Raw genomic sequence first — 12,993 nt, 5'->3', positions numbered from 1 at the left:
TTCTACAGAGGCCAGACCCAAAAAGGAGGCTGGAGAGGGGAGATGGATAACTTCATGCAAATGGTGACAGCTCTGGCCCTGCGGTGCCTGTCTCCTGAGGACTGGTGCCCAGGGTGCATGCTTCCCAGAGTGTTTCATTAGCACCCAGACAGGGGCAGTGAGCGGGTCTCACCACGGGTGGGGGGTGCCCACTGCAACCACAGGGAGATGGAGGGGGCGGGGTGGGCGGCTGCTCTCTCTTTGGGCCGTACGGAGATTCATGGCCACAGATGAGGGCCCTCATGCATCGCCAGGGAGAAGATTTCAAAGACCCTTAAAAATCCCTGGGCAACGTTTTAAAAGCGAGCTGCTTGCGAAGCAGCCAGGGCCCCGCCAAACGCGCTGGCGTATAGCTCACCAGGCGATGCTTGTAATCTAATTGCCCGTGAGCAAGAGTTTAAAACAATATTTACGATGTGGAAAAATAGCCTGTGATTTGATTTGTACAGAAGAAACACGCCTAATGAGTAAATTAGATTTTGATCTCGCTGGCTCGGGTCCTGAGGGTGGAGCCTGGCTCTTTGCAGGGGGCGAGACTCTGCTGCTCCCTGTCCCTGCCCCTCATGTCCCCATGGTGACAGCTGTGTGCCCTGCCATGACAGCTGAGGCCAGCGCCAACATCGCCATGTCTAGGAACAGCAGAAACAACAGCCTAGATGCCCAGTTGCCCCTCTTCCTGGGCCTGACAGTCCTTTAAGCCCTACCCCTTCCTCCAGGCAGCCTTCCTATTGCTCCAGCCCACTCTGTCTTTTTTTTTTTTTTTTAATTAATTTTTTTGACAGGCAGAGTGGATAGTGAGAGAGACAGACAGACAAAAAGGTCTTCCTTTTTGCCATTGGTTCACCCTCCAGTGGCTGCCAGGGCAGTGTGCTGTGGCCCGTGCATCGCGCTGATCTGAAGCCAGGAGCCAGGTGCTTCTCCTGGTCTCCCATGTGGGTGCAGGGCCCAAGCACTTGGGCCATCCTCCACTGCACTCCCGGGCCACAGCAGAGAGCTAGCCTGGAAGAGGGGCAACTGGGACGGAATCCAGTGCCCTGACCGGAACTAGAATCCAGTGAGACTGAGTTGACTCTGAACCAGGCAATCACTGGCTTGGGTTGTTTGTACTTGGCGTGCTGTCTCCCAAAGCCTGTTGGAAGTTCCCTTACAGTCTGGATGTATTGTTTCTCTTGCCTTATTTAATGGAGAGGCTCTGGTGAGTCTTAATTGCTTGTGCCTGCCCAACATCCATTCCTCGCCTTCTGGAAGGAGCACCCTCACTCCCCCCAGTCTCAGTCCACGTGCTCTGGGCAAGACTGACTTGCCCAAGACGATCAAGATCAGAAAGCATCCTGGGACGTAATGTGGGTGTCTGTGACTGCAGGCTCCTGTGTGCTGGCTCCTCCGCAGGTGCTGGAGAAATGGGGAAGACCCACAGGGCAGGCACAGGGCTGGGGCTGGCGGATAGAAGCTGTGGTGGAGAGGAACATGTGCCTAGTATGTTCTCTGGGATCAGGGACTCTGACAGCCCCGATTGAGGAGTGGGCAGAGTAGGGGGTGGGCCGGCCTCCGGGCCTTGGCAATGGTGGCCCCAGGGCTGTTGCTCAGCACCCGCTAGGGGTCCTCCTGGCTATGTCTCCCTGCCCATGCCACAGCGTCCCCCTCAGATGGGAGGTGAGCCAGTGGTTAGTTGGAGGCATGTAGGGGCTCCCCAGCCACGCAGGAGGTAGAGCCGCAAGGTACAAATTCTTGTCTGCGTGAGCCAGGCTGCCATTACCCAAGGCCTTCTCAGCATCCGCATCAATTCCATGTGTCCAAGCTTTTGGGTTTTCCCCGTGAAGACTCAGGGACCCGTCTTCACTCTCCTGATGGTGTTTAGTAGAGCTTCAAGCCTGGTACCCAGTGAAGGGTTGCTTCACCCAGGCAAGTCTGCTTGGTGAGCATGGAGATGGCTCAACTGGTTCAGTCCCCAGGGCTACTGTGTCCAGTGCCTGCTTCCTCTGCTTAGCAGACAGATGAGAGTAAGCACCAGGCCCTAACTGGCAATCCCGACACACACACCAGCATTTCAGTAGCTTGGGATGTGTGCCAAGATGTGTGTGCGTGTGCATTCACGTGTGGCAGGGGCCGGGAATATGCACCGAAAGCAGCGAGTTTGAAAGTCTCTGTGATCAGAAGGAGCCTTCGGAGGTGCTGATGGCAGAGCGGAGGCTGGGAGTGAGAAGGAGCTGTAACTGCACGCTGGTTGCACGGTGAGATCCTAGCAGCAACGGGGCTGGCATGGAGGTGACTCGCGCCTGTCAGCTCCTGGCCACTTGATAATCATCACCCTATTTTACAAGGGAGGCCGTCGTGGCAGAGCAGGCTTAGGCAGGCAGAGCAGGGCCGGGACTCAAACTCGGGCTGAGGGATGCCCAAGCTTGGGCCGTTTCCTCTGTGCCTGGCTGACCCTGGATCAACTGTGGCTGGTGTCCCCCCATCCACGAGTCTGCAGCGTGGAGCCTCCGACCTGCCCACCCTCAGGGTGTGCCAAATGTCACAGCCCTGGCAGGGACTTCTGGCCAGGTAGGGAGGCTGGCTGGGGCCTCTCCGACTGCCTCCCCACGCCGCCCCGCGTCTCTGATTGTGGGGATGGATGTCAACTTCAAAGGCGGCAGCCACTGTTTCTCCAAACCCCGGCCCATGAGAAAGTGCCTAAATCCCGGAACAAAGGCTGCTCCAGACCCACGTCACCTGCTCGGCACTTAGCACAGGGCTTAATGAAAGGAAACAGAGTTCCTGGGAGAGCGGGCGAGGAGTGAGTGAGAAAGTCGATAACACTAAAGACGCCGCCATTAATAAAGGCTGGGCTCGCGGCTAATATCCCACTTGAATTCAAAACAGGACAAATAATTGGAAATCCGAGCAGGGTGAGCGATGGGGCCGGTGGGGTAGATGACAGAGGTCTGGCAGCTGTGGGAGACCCTGTGGGTGGGGTGGGGCGGTGCAGCCAGCACAGACACTCCTGGAGTGAGCAACTCAGGCCTGGGGCCATGTGGACTGAGGACTGGAGGGTGACCAGAGCTGCTCTTGGTATTTCAGGATACTCATTTAATGTGTGTGTGTGTGTGATTAGTTAGGGACTATTATTCTCATTGTGCAGATGAAGAGACTGAAACACGGAAGGGTTAAATCATTTGCCCAGTATCCCTAGTTTATAAATGGCTCAGCCAGGATTATGAACCGTGAGCTATGACCACAAAGTACATGTACCTAACCACTAGATTATACTACCTCCTTTAGGTGACCTGGCCTTTTTAAAAAAAAAAAAAAAAAAGATTAGTTTACTTATTTGAGAAGTAGAGTTGCAGAGAGAGGGAGAGACAGAGAGAAAGGTCTCCCATCTGCTGGTTCGCTCCCCAAATGGCCATAATGTTGGATATGGGCCGATCTGAAGCCAGGAGCCTCTTCTGGATCTCCACGTGGCTGCAGGGACCCAAGCACTTGGCCATCCTCCATAGCCCTCCCAGGCCAAAGCAGAGAGCTGGATTGGAAGAGGAGCATTTGGGATATGAACCGTGCCTGTATGATGCCAGCACAGCAGGTGGAGGTTTAGCCTACTGTGCCACAGCACTGGCACCAGCCTCTTATATATATATATATATATATATATATATATATATATATATATATATTGCTTTATTTCTTTGAAAGGCAGAGTTACAGAGAGAGATCTCCGGTTCACTCCCCAAATGGCTTTAGCAGCCAGGACTGGTCCATGCAAAAGCCAGGAGCCAGAAGCTTCTTCCAGGTGTGGGTGGCAGGGGTCCAAGCACTGGGGGCATCTCCCGCTGCTTTCCCAGGTGCATCAGCAGGGAGCTGGATCAGGGATGGAGCAGCAGGACACGAAGCAGCACCCATATGGGATGACTGTGTCACAAGGGGCAGCTTAATGCTCACAATGCCAGCCCCAGGCCTCTTGTCCTTGGATAACACTGGGTAAGGACTGCCATTGGTTCAGCCAGCAAACGTTTGCAGGTACAGTGCAGTGTTGGCAGTAACAGTGATCAGTGTGCATGTAACAGTGATCACACAGTGTGTGGCTCCTATGGGCAAGCACTAAGCACTGTGTGGGCCTTCCCTCCTTCAATCCCCCTGATAACCCACAAGGTGGGTGTGGGGAGCAACCCGGACTGGACTGAGTTACTGGAATTAAGACTTATTCTATGCATCTGCTCTCCCACAATATGGCGCTGAGAAGGGAGAAACAGCTTCTACACAGCTGCCTCCAGTTCAACCAATAAACTGTAGGACCTGCTCCTGATTGGAGGAGAGCAGCATACTCGGCGTGTGGGTAGCAGAGTTGGGATTGGTGGAAGAGGACTATAAAGGAGGAGAGAGACAACATGCACCAGGAACATCTATCTGAAGGAACACCTGTGCAGCCCCCGAGAGAGCCGGCCGGCAGTGTGCCGCTCCCCCGCGGAAGTGGGGAAAGTGGCAGGGGGAACCGCCCTTCCACGGAGGTGGAAGGGACAGTAGCCAACCCGGGAAGAACCAGCAGCAAACCCGGGAAGGGCCGAGCAGATGAAAGAACAGCGCAGGGTCCTGTGTCGTTCCTCCACGAAGATGGGGAGCGACATAATGGTGCCGTGACTCGGATTTGAAGCCTAGGCAGGATTCAGTGTCGCTCCTCCACGAAGAGGGGGAGCGACAGTGGGCAACAGCCTTGAAAAGGCTAGGTGACTTTTCCTTAGTCCGTGGATAATTATAGTAGACCCAGGATTCTAAGCTACATCTTTGGCTTAAAGCACAGTTCCAAAATGACTGTTGCTAACCAGATGGGAGAGGGAGTGGGAGAGGGGAGGGCCACGGAGGGAGGGAGGTTGTGGGGGGGAAGCCACAACAATACAAAAGTTGCACTTTGTAAATTCACATTTATTAAATAAAAAAACTATATAACAAACAAAAAAAGAAAAAGAAAAAAAGAACTTAATACTTTACCCTTTTAGTATTTTCTATGTTCTACTTAATACTATTGGTTGAACTCTGTAATTAATACACAATTACTCTTAGGTGTTTAATTAATGCTATAACTAGTACTCAAATAGTATTTTACACTTTGTGTTTCTGTGTGGGTGTTAACTGTTGAAATCTTTACTTAATATATGCTAAATTGATCTTCTGTATATAAAGATAATTGAAAATTAATCTTGATGTGAATGGGAGAGGGGAGTGTTGTGGGTGGGAGGGAAGCTATGGGGAGGGGAAGCTATTGTAATCCATAAGGTGTACTTTGGAAATTTATGTTCATTAAATAAAATAAAATATTAAAAAATTAAGAGGAAAGAATGAAACAGGAGGCATTACACTAATTAAAACAGCATGGCATGGTGTTGGTATAAAAATGGAAACATAGACCCGACAAACAGAACTGAATTTGGACCCTAAAAATAAATCCATGCATCTAAAGAAGACTGACTTTTGACCAGGGTGCCAAGAACATCCACTGGGAAAATGACAATTTTTTCAATAAATAGTGCTGTAATGACTGGATATCCATGTGGAGAAGAATAAAACAGACCCCTGTCTCTTTCTATGTACAAATATCAACTCAAAGTAGATTAAAACCTTCAGGTGAGAACTGAAACTTTAAAACTAATAGAAGAAAACATAAGAGAGGATCATTATGTTCACTGGAATGGGGAAGAATTTTAGGGGGACAGACCCCAAGGCACAAGAAACAAGGCCGGCCAGCGCCGTGGCTCACTAGGCTAATTCTCCGCTTTGCAGCGCCGGTACATCAGGTTCTAGTCCCGGTCGGGGCGCCGGATTCTGTCCTGGTTGCCCCTCTTCCAGGCCAGCTCTCTGCTGTGGCCCGGGAGTGCAGTGGAGGATGGCCCAAGTGCTTGGGCCCTGCACCCGCATGGGAGACCAGGAGAAGCACCTGGCTCCTGCCATCGGATCAGTGCGGTGCTCCGGCTGCAGCGCGCCGGCCGCGGCGGCCATTGGAGGGTGAACCAACGGCAAAAGGAAGACCTTTCTCTCTGTCTCTCTCTCTCACTGTCCACTCTGCCTGTCAAAAAAAAAAAAAAAAAAGAAACAAGGCCAACGTACACAAACAATATTTCATCAAACTAAATAGCTTGGGCACAGGAAACAATAAAAGAGTGAAGAGTACCTGCAGAATTGAAAAATATTTTCAGGTTATGTAACTGACAGGTATTACTAACCAGAATATATGAGGAGCTCAAGCAGCTCAATTAGAATAATAATAATTCTTATTGTCCAACTGAAAATGGGCAGCAGATCTAGATATATATCTCTCAAAGGAAGACATAAAAATGATGAATAGATATATGAATAATTCTGCATATCACTAATCATCAGGGAGATGCAAATCAAAACGACAATGAACTATAATCTCATTTCCGCTAGATTGGCTATAATCAAAAAGACAAAAAATAGCAAGTGCAGGCAGAGTTGTGGAGGAAAGGAAAACACTACACACTCTTGGAGGGAATGTAATTTGTTATATCCATTATGGAAAACTGTAGGATGTTCCTCAAAAAACTTAAAATAGAACCACTATATGATCCAGCAATGCTGCCACTGGATATTTGGGAATTAAAGTTCATCTGGTGAAGAGACATTTGCACTCCCATGTTTATGGCAGCATTATTAAAAATATCCAAGTAATGAACCTAAGTGTCCATCCACTGATAAATGGACAGAGAAAATGTGATACATATACACAATAGAGTACTATTCTACTATGAAAAAGTAGGAAATCTTGTTACTGGCAATAATGTAGAAAGAACTGGAGGTTATTACATTAAGTGAAATAGGCCAGTAATACAAAGATAAGTATTACATGATCTTACTCATATTTGGAATCTGAAAAATTGATCTACTAGAAATGTAAAAAGTATAATTATAGTTATCAAAGGCTGAGAAGATGGAGGGACGTTTTGAAGAAGGTTGATTAATGAATATTAAGTTTTACAGTTAAAGTGGAGTAAAAAGTTCTGGTACTATACTGTCCAGTAGTGTGTCTATAGGTAATGATAATATACTGTATGTTTGACTAAGTTGAAGAAATAATTTTTAATGTTTCCACCATCAAGAAATGAAAAATATTTCAGGAGACATATGTTCACCATGATTGAACATTTCAAAATGTTTGCATGTATTGAAACATCATATGGTTCCTCATAAATAATACAATATTTATGTCACCTAACACAAAAAAAGAAAATTTTTATCAATGAAAACTAAAAATAAAAACAAAAACCTTGTTATGACACTAAAAAAAAAGATTTATTTATTTCTACGAAATTCAGAGTTACACAGAGAGAGAAGGAGAGGCAGAGAGAGAGAAAGATCTTCTATCCGCTGGTTCACTTTCCAAATGGCCCCAACGGCTGGAGCTAGGCCTATGTGAAGCCAGGAGCCAGGAACTTCTTCCAGGTCTCCCACATGGGTGAAGGATCCCAAGGACTTTGACCATCTTCTACTGCTTTCCCAGGCCATAGCAGAGAGCTGGATCAGAAGTAGAGCAGCCGGGACTTGAACTGGTGCCCATATGGGACACCAGCACTGCCTGCGGCGGCTTTACCCACTATGCCACAGCACCGGCCCCCAGTCTTAGTCTTGAAGGGTCCAGGTGCAGAGCAGGTGTGCTCGTAGACAGTTACGACACTGGCTGATGAATGTGCACATCCCTAGACACGGGTATTCCCGAGATGAGCAGGAACCAGGCATGCCCCCTGAGTACCCTTCATTTATGTCTTTTGGCCATCGTCTTAGCAGATGGCCCTATGTCTGCCCAATCCCTTCTCTTCCTGGTCTTCGCCTTGTCTGGTCTCCCACACGTTCATGCCCACAGCCCTTAGGCTGGGAGTAGCTACCTGGAAAACCTGTGCCATTCGGAACCCTATGGGAGAGTGAGAGCTGCATTCTGACGGGGACCTGGATCTGTGCTGGCAGGAAACAGAATCCACCCCAATCCAAGAGACAACATAACAGAATGAAAGTGGCACAGACAAGCTCAGTGTAACTCCTGCTTTCCCAGCCTCAGTTTCTCTGTCTTCATAATGGGCCCATAGATCCAGGGAAGGAAGGGGAAAGCTGACTCGCTGACCCGAGGCTCCTTCTCTCTGGACAGCACAGGGGGCGAGGCCCAACTCCTCCTCCCACCCATCATGGTAGAATGAGGGACTGTTTAAACTGGAGGTGAGAATATGGAGGGCAAATGAGAGGCAGTGAGTGCCGGGGAAGAGGGTTACAACCGGACAGATCGGAGAGTTCTGAAGGCTGGAGCTGCCGCTGGTCCAGGAGACAGGGCCACCCCAGGCACTGGCCGTCCCGAGTGATCTGCAGGATCATTAACCCACAGGCACCTGCACGTGTCCAGGCTGCAGCACATCACGGGACAGGAGGCTCAAGCTCCACGGCCCCTCCCAAGCAGGGATCCCGCCGAGGCCATGCACTGTGTTGCACAGTCAGATGCTTTCATGCAGTTGGCAAAAGTCAAATATAATAACTACACTTGGTGAGGATCCCGTCTTTCCACTCCAATGATCCCTGCCTCTCACGTGCCCTTGTACTGAGTAGTTTAGAGTAGCCATGGGCATGTTATTGAGTCTTTTCTCCTTTTTAATGAATATCCATTTTTGTCCCTAATTTTGATTTCTGATGAAGACTTCAAAAACTGCACATACTTCCAGCTGCAAAACGTGCCCCCTCCCCCCACCAAGAGCAAGTTACATTCAAGGTGACTATTGATAAGTAATGACTTGGCCCTGCCATTTTCCATAAATATTCCTATTGCTTACTTTGGATTTCCTTTGTACTTTTACTGGGAGATTTTCTGCCTTCACCTTCTTTCATAATGATGACCATGTCTCTGTGTTTCTGTGTGTGGCACATCCTTAAGTATCTTTTGTAAGGCTGGAGGATCGATAACAAATTCTTCCGATTTCTATTTGTTGTGGAAGGTCTATTTCACCTTCATTCATAAATGAGAGCTTTGCAGGGTACAGTATTCTGGGCTGACAGTTTTTTCTCTTAAGACTTGGAATATATCTTGCTATTCTCTCCTAGCCTATAGGGTTTCTGTGAGTCTAGCTGGAGATCCTTTGAAAGTAATCTGGCATTTCTCTCGTGTACATTTTAGAATCTTTCTTTATGTTTTACTGTAGAGAGTTTGACTACAATGTGTCATGGTGAAGATCTTTTCTGTTCACATCTATTAGGAGTTCTACGTGCTCCCTGTACTTGGACATTCCTTTCTTCAAATTGGGGAAGTTTTCTGTAATTATTTTGCTAAAAAGGTCTTCTAATCCATTTTCTCTTTCCACACCTTCAGGAACTCATAAGACCCGTATATTGGGTCACTTGATAGTATCCCATAAATCTCTCTGACACTGTTTTTTAGTTTTCTAATTTCCTCTTCTTCTTCTTCTTCTTCTTTCTTCTTTCTTCTTTCTTCTTCTTCCTCTTCCTCCTCCTCCTCCTCCTCTTCTTCTTCTTCTTCTTCTTTATATTTTTTTTGCTCTGACTAAAATTTCTAGAGATTTGTCTTCTAACTTAGATATTCTTTCTTCTGCCTCATTGAGTCTATTATTCTTAAGGCTTTCCACCACCTTTTTTATTTGATCTGTTGAATTCTTCATTTCCAATATTTTGTTTTGATTTCTCTAAAATCTGAATTTAATAGGAAAAATTTTCATTTATGTCATGTATGAATTTCTTTTATTTGTGGATTTGCTTCTGATTACTTAAAGTAATCCTATGATCAATTTTTTAAATTGCAATTTTGACATTTCTTCAATCTCTTCATCTTCACATTCTAGTATTGAAGTGTTGTGTTCCTTTGGGGGATCACGTTTTCTTCCTTATTATTTCTTGAATTGCTGTGTCTATTTTAGGCATTTGTGGAGATAGCTTTTAACTTTGAACTTTGAACTATGCCTCTTTGGCTTAGTGGAGTGTCTGCTCTTTCAGTGAATACCCAGAGGTGTGTGCTGGGTCTGGCCAGGGAGCTCTGTTCAGTGCTCCAGAGTGAGGGGAGTGTCCAAGGTGACACCCAAGTTGAGCATGGTAAATCTCAACTTTTTATTGTTTATCAGAGGGGAGGTTTCATCAGCTGTGTTGGCTAGTCTCACCTCCTCTCTTCCAAGGAGACCATGCCTGGGCTCTAGTCCCATTGGGTACAATATTCATCTGTGCTACCACAAGAACCATACAAAGGATCTGTGCAGTCTTTGGTATGAACACAGATCCCACAGCAATGACCCTCACCAGAGAATCAGGGAGACCCTAGTGTGTGGAACCACCCACAGTGACTGCCCAAAGACCCAGCCACACCCTGCACCCTCCCATGCTGCCACAGTGTTTTCACAGTCCTGGCACACAGGGCTCCCACAGTCACGAGTGCTCAGCCCCTTATCGGTTCTCCCTACCAGACTTGGGCATCTCCTCTTGGCTGGTTGTTGGGCTCACAGATGCAAGCTGGCACAGCTGTTATGTATGTCCAAAATGGCACCTGCCCTCTCAGCTAGTTACAGGATGCCGGTACAGGTGGTTGGTGAGAGGGAAATCTGCCCCCTTGTTTTCTGCTAGGTTGGCAGGTACACGGAGCTCCAAGTAGGACTGCTGCTGGGCTCTTCCTGCAGCTTTATCACCAGTGGCTTGGGCTGCTGCAGTGGTGCTGAGGCTCTGGGATGCTGGGGTCCTGAGTTGTGCATCCACACCCTCCTTGTAGATCCATAGCATCCTTCTAATTTACATGGGGTTTCCTCTGCTGTTTTCCCCTAACTCTTCCCTGAGCTTGCACTCCCTCCACTCTTTTTTCAAACTATCTTCCCCAGACTAGAACAGTAATTTCCCTCCCTATTCTGCCAGTCTGTAGGATGTTTTAAAATTGCAAATTCTCTTTTCTCCTTATAGGTCTATTCAGATTTTCTATTTCTTCTTGAGTCAGTTTTGGTAGTCTGTGGTTTACTGGGAACTTGTCCGTTTCATTTAAGTTGTCTAATTTGCAGGTTTATGGTGTTCATGGTATCCCCTCAGTATCCTTTTGGTCTCAGAAGTGATATCCTCTCATTTCTGATGTTATTTGAGTCTCTTTTCTTTTTTGTCATTCTAGCTAAAAGTTTGTCAATGTTGATCTGTTCAAAGAATGACTTTTTATTTTTTTCCCTATTTTTCTAGTCTTTTTTAAATTTTCACACTAGTCTATTTTTTTCTTCTTGTTCCATATTTAATTTGCCTTCCTTTTTCTAGGAAAAACCCTAAAAGTTCTGGAACATATCTTGAATGTTTCAGGAGATTAGGTGAAACCTCGAAGCTGAGGGTACATTATAAAGTAGGATGCCAGCTGCCACCACACAGATCACTAAAAGGTAGCAGAGGTCAGTGACAATGCGTGCCCTTCCCCCTCCTCCAGCCTGCATAAAAGAAAATGGGTATTTGAAATAAAAGCAAGAGTCTCGTGTCTTCTCATCTTCTCTACCCCTTGGGGGAAAATGGGGGCTGTGACCCTGCAAACTAGATAATGGGGCCTTAAAGCAGGATTTGGGGGTGCCTATCAGAAAGGCAGTTGGGCATCAGCCCCTGACAAGACTTTTGCTGAGCTTTGGAAGTGCATGGGCCGGGGCCAGCACTGTAGCATAGCAGGTAAAGCCACCACCTGCAATACCAGTTCAAGTCCCAGCTGCTTCTCTTCTGATCCAGCTCTCTGCTGTGGCCTGGGAAAGCAGTAGAAGATGGTCCAAGCCCTTGGGCCCCTGCACCTGTGTGGCAGACCTGGAAGAAAGTCTAGGCTTCTGGCTTTGGATTGGCCCAGCTTCGGCCGTTGTGGCCATTTGGGGATTGAATCTGCGGATGGAAGACCTCTCTCTTTGTCTCTCTCTCTCTCTGCCTCTGTAACTTCACCTTTCAAATAAATAAATAAATCTTTTTAAAAAAGAAGATGATGAAGTACACAGGCGATCCTTCAAGTGATCATCATCCATGCCGTCTGGCATCTGGGGTCAGTTTCCTGTGGGGCATAGGCTGTCCTCATGGAACCTAAGCAGTAAGAGGCTGTGAGGGAGGACACTTAGGGGAGTTCTAAGGAAAGGGTCACAGAGGTCAGCCCAGGGACTGCTGTGCAGGGAGCAGGTCCCTGTGCGGGCTGCAGAAGCATCGCTAGTGGGTGGCTGGAGTAAGCGGTCAGCATTTGGATGCCTGAAGTTAAGGGGAAAGAGCCGTGAGTCAGCGATGCCCTAGAGAACCACAGAGGGCCTCTGCTCCTCCCCAGCCCCTCGCCACCCTCACCCCAAACTCTGCCCCAGCCAGGGGTGCCCTGGAGCCGTGCCTCCTACCCCACTGCGGTTCCTGAGTGGAGTGTCACAATGACTGTTGCGGGCGGAAAGAACAAAAATCTGTATGTTCCATCTCCAGATGCCCACAGTGGCTGGGACTGGGCAGAGCCAAAGCTGGGGAGCCAGGAATGGAATCCGGAGCCACACGTGGGTGGCAGCGGCCCAGTCACTTGAGCCCTCACCTGCTGCCTCCCTGCGTGTGTTAGCAGGGAGCTGGGACTGTAACCCGGGTACCCTACCATGGGAAGCAGGCATCCTAACAGCGGAGCCAAACACTTGACCGTGGCCTTTGTCACACCTGCAAGTGGGAGTGGATTCCTTGCTGTGGGATTCCTGGAAGCCAGAGGCGGTACATCGAAGCTGTGTGAGCACCCGGGGAATCCAGCCAGGACAAGGCTGGCTACGAGGCCTCCATAAGAGCTCCGTGTGGCGAGAACAGCGCCCTCCTGCCACCCCGCGCTTGCTGTGCCCCCACACCGCTGCCTTCCAGGGACCCCAGGGAGCTCCTCGGGACCACCTCCCCATTTCACTAATGGGGCTGTGAAGGCCCAGGGAGGGCAACAGGTTTGCCCGACATCAGGTGATCAGGAACCTGAGGGTCTCCTGACCCCTACCCCTGGAAACC

Source organism: Oryctolagus cuniculus, chromosome 4 (assembly GCF_051225735.1).
Source record: "Oryctolagus cuniculus isolate XC-2025 breed Fujian yellow rabbit chromosome 4, ASM5122573v1, whole genome shotgun sequence".
Classification (NCBI taxonomy): domain Eukaryota; kingdom Metazoa; phylum Chordata; class Mammalia; order Lagomorpha; family Leporidae; genus Oryctolagus; species Oryctolagus cuniculus.
This window is presented reverse-complemented; position numbering follows the sequence as displayed.